The sequence below is a fragment of the Tupaia chinensis genome, unplaced genomic scaffold (assembly GCF_000334495.1).
Source record: "Tupaia chinensis unplaced genomic scaffold, TupChi_1.0 Scaffold145685_1, whole genome shotgun sequence".
Taxonomy (NCBI): Eukaryota; Metazoa; Chordata; class Mammalia; order Scandentia; family Tupaiidae; genus Tupaia; species Tupaia belangeri.
The window spans coordinates 2,855,664-2,859,100 of record NW_006205542.1 but is presented as its reverse complement, the minus strand read 5'-3'; the positions used below and the strand labels follow the sequence as shown (position 1 = coordinate 2,859,100).

The 3,437-nt window shown below is 38.9% G+C and overlaps 1 pseudogene; it reads right to left on the bottom strand.

Moving 5' to 3' along the window:
• Positions 1 to 1,797: 1,797 nt before the first annotated feature.
• Positions 1,798 to 2,976, bottom strand: LOC102490629 (dnaJ homolog subfamily A member 1 pseudogene; annotated as a pseudogene).
• Between the last annotated feature and the right edge of the window lie 461 nt (positions 2,977 to 3,437).

Genomic DNA, 3,437 nt, shown 5'->3' with positions numbered 1-3,437 from the left:
AAAACCTGAAAGAATTTATCAACACCAGACCAACTCTCCAAGAAGTGCTGAAGGGAGTGCTATACCAGGGAAACTAAAACCAGGCACACAGAAACAAGAGTACAAGAAACAACCAAGAGAATGGCCAGTCTAATGATAGGAACAAGTCTGGAGTTGAATGTTAACTTCCAGAGTTTAAATAGAAAGATCAGACCACAGTAACACTGCAAGTTCAATAGAAGAGAGATTAACTACATGAGACCGACCTAGTGAAATAGAATGTTTTTATTTTAGACTAAAACATTACTGATTTTCTTCGATGCCTTGATTTCCATATTTAAAGATTTTTGTCTTCTCTTGAATTGTTGATAGGTTCATCTACTTACTATTTGAACAGAATCCTAACATTCTTCCTGCTTTAAGTTTTAAGTAAATTTCTCTTAACATTTTTAGATTTTGATCTATCATAACTAAACTTTTCTGAAATAAAAAAATGCATTAAAAATACCTATGAACACCTATTTTTTTTTTTTTGGAGAGATTTTCGCTATAGGGCGTGTGTGCTCGCCAGCCAGACAGAGAGAGACATAGAGACAGAAAGCGAGAAATCACCCCCCACAGGGGATAGTCATGTCGCAATCCCTTCTCCTCCATTCTCCTCTCGGGATCTTGGGCACGTACGTACACGCGCCCGGCGTGAGTTTTAAGCCACCGGGTCAGGGATGCGAACCGTGGTTGACTATGTGGGAGTCCAGCGACATAGCCATTACGCCAACTGCTGGTTCCCTGAATACCTATTTTAATGACTGCAGTAAACTATATAGCCCCAGTGAGGTGCTACTTTATAGTATGTTCACTTTACTCACTGAGGTTTACGCTTAAAGTCAGACATACATTAATAAGTATGTATATATCAGGGGATAGTTGGCAGAGGTTGAGAAGTAGAGAATCAAGGGAGGGGGAAGCGAAATATATAAGAAACAATAAATAGAAAATTATTTGTTGATGATGACATGTATGGTAATATCCTTGATTGAACCAATACACAATGAATACTGGATGGAAAAATCTCATTTTCTATATTTTATTGATGTACAGTGAATGACTGTAAATAAATAAACAAATAAATTTAAAAAAATGACTGTCTCAATGATACACAGTCATTCGTTTTCTAGTATTTTTCATGCTATACCACAGTACTTAGAGCAGTCCTGATCACTGACAACCTGTATACGTGAACCCCACATTTTCATCCCTAAATCAGTAGTGAATTATCTGTGTTTGGTTTTCTGCTATTTCCCTGTGGAGTAGTAAAAAGTATTCAGCTCCCCCCAACCCCCTCCACCAACATACATATTAATATATTCCTTTATGAGAGAGAGAGGGGGGGAGCAAAAGAGGGGAGAGATCTAAAGAGAGAAAAAGAAGATAGATGAAGACGTTTGACAAGATATTGCTGTGTCATAATCCTTCTGCCCCAGCCTCCCAATTAGCTAGGATTATAGGTGCATGTTCAGATTCATCTGGGGCCTCTTGCACAGCTTCCAGCCATCCAAGAGGTGGCACGACCTGTATGCCATTGTGGTAGACTAGCAAACTTGTATTTTAAGTAAAATTTAAATTTTGAAAGTTTTTCAGTACTTCCCATTGTATTTTTTTTCAGCTTTTATATTTGCATTTATTCACCTAACTTTTTAAAACACTACTATAGATTAATATTAAAATAAAAACAAGCAAGCAGTGAGCATATTATGATTACGGTCCTTCACTCATTTGCTACTGCATATAAAATGCCAGCAGTGTTATTTACTGGCCCAATTAAGAGGTTTGACACTGAACACCACCTCAGGGATGATGCTCATCGTCCTCATATGCTTCTCCATTGTAGTAGCACCATCTTTCCCGATTTGGATCAAAGTCCACCAGTTCTACCTGGTCCATTTCATTGGTCTCTTCTACTTCCTTCCTTTCAGGTAGAAGTTTTTCCAGCAAAGAGAGTTTATCAGGAGACAGAAAGCCATTCTCAGGGAAGTTTACCTTAAATTGAATGATTAGGCAACCCTTTTCAAATAGTCTAAGATAAATTGGCATGTCTTCATTTAAGACACACTTGATATCTCCATGCTTGACAATCTGACCTGGATAAGAAGTGATGACTATGGTTCAGTTGTCAAGAGTAGAAATTGGCTTCTGCAAGCCACACAATGCTTCAACCAGTTGTATGTTCATAAAAATGAAAAGGTCTTCTCGTTGAGTAAAAACAGCATGATCTTTCTGACCTAGTACAATGATAACATCTCCTGGCTCCAGTCCTGGTTCTTGGTCTCCTCTACCATGGAATGTTACCTTCTGGCCATCTTTCATGTCTTTGTCAATATGAACTTCTAGAATCTTTTTCTGTTGAACTATCTTCCTTCCATTGCAACTTTTACATCCATCTTCAGGACTGATCCACTCTCCATGACCTTGGCACTCCATGCATACAGACTGAATTTGCTGCACCATTCCAGGTTCTGTCTGATGGATTCTTATTTGCATTCCAGTACCTCGGCAATTGGGACAGCACTCTACTGCTCCTTTCTTACCACCTCGGCCTTCACATTGGTCACAAATCACATTCTTTTGTAGGGCCAGTTTTCTTGTTGCACCATTATGTAAATCTTCTAAGATTACCAACAGCTGACATACAACATTTTTACGTCTTCTCTCTGCATCCTTCCTCTTCCTCCAAAAAGCATATCAAAGATGTTCATTGGGGAGCCCAAACCACTACCTGCTCCACCCTCTTTAATTGCCTGCTCTTCTCCTTTGTCATATAATTCCCTTTTCTTCTCATCAGAGAGAACGTCATAAACCTGTTTAAACTTCTCGCCTTCATTTGGATTCTTATCAGGGTGGTACTTCAAGGCCAGTTTCCTGTAAGCCTTCTTCAATTCTTCCCGGGTTGCATTGGGTTTGACCCCCAAAACATCATAGTAAGTAGTTTCTTTCACCATTTTCTACAGCCAGTGAGTGGGGTGAGGCCCGGCGTGGGGGAGCGAGAAGGTGCCCGTAGCTGTGTGCAGCTCAGGCAGCTGCCGCTCCTCAGCTTCTGACTGAGTGTTCTGTAAAGTTCCTTCATATTGTATTTGTTCGATGAGACATCATGTGAGAAATTTATCTCAGGTTTTTCTTTTATTAATTTTTTTAAAAAATGTAACTTTTGGTTACACGGGCTATAGTGTGGTTTTTTAAAGGCATGGTCTCTCAAGATATTTTTGCAAGAAAAATTGATGTTGCTGCTAGAATAAAATGACAAAGTTTTAGTTTAGAGAGAAAGTGATTTTTTAACATTTGTTTCCTTGTCTTGGCTGCTAGGAAGCTCAGAGATAAATTTATGACCCATATTAATAATGGTCCAGCTCCTTCTGGTATACACATTTATGGATTAATTTTGTACTATTCTATCATTATCTTAC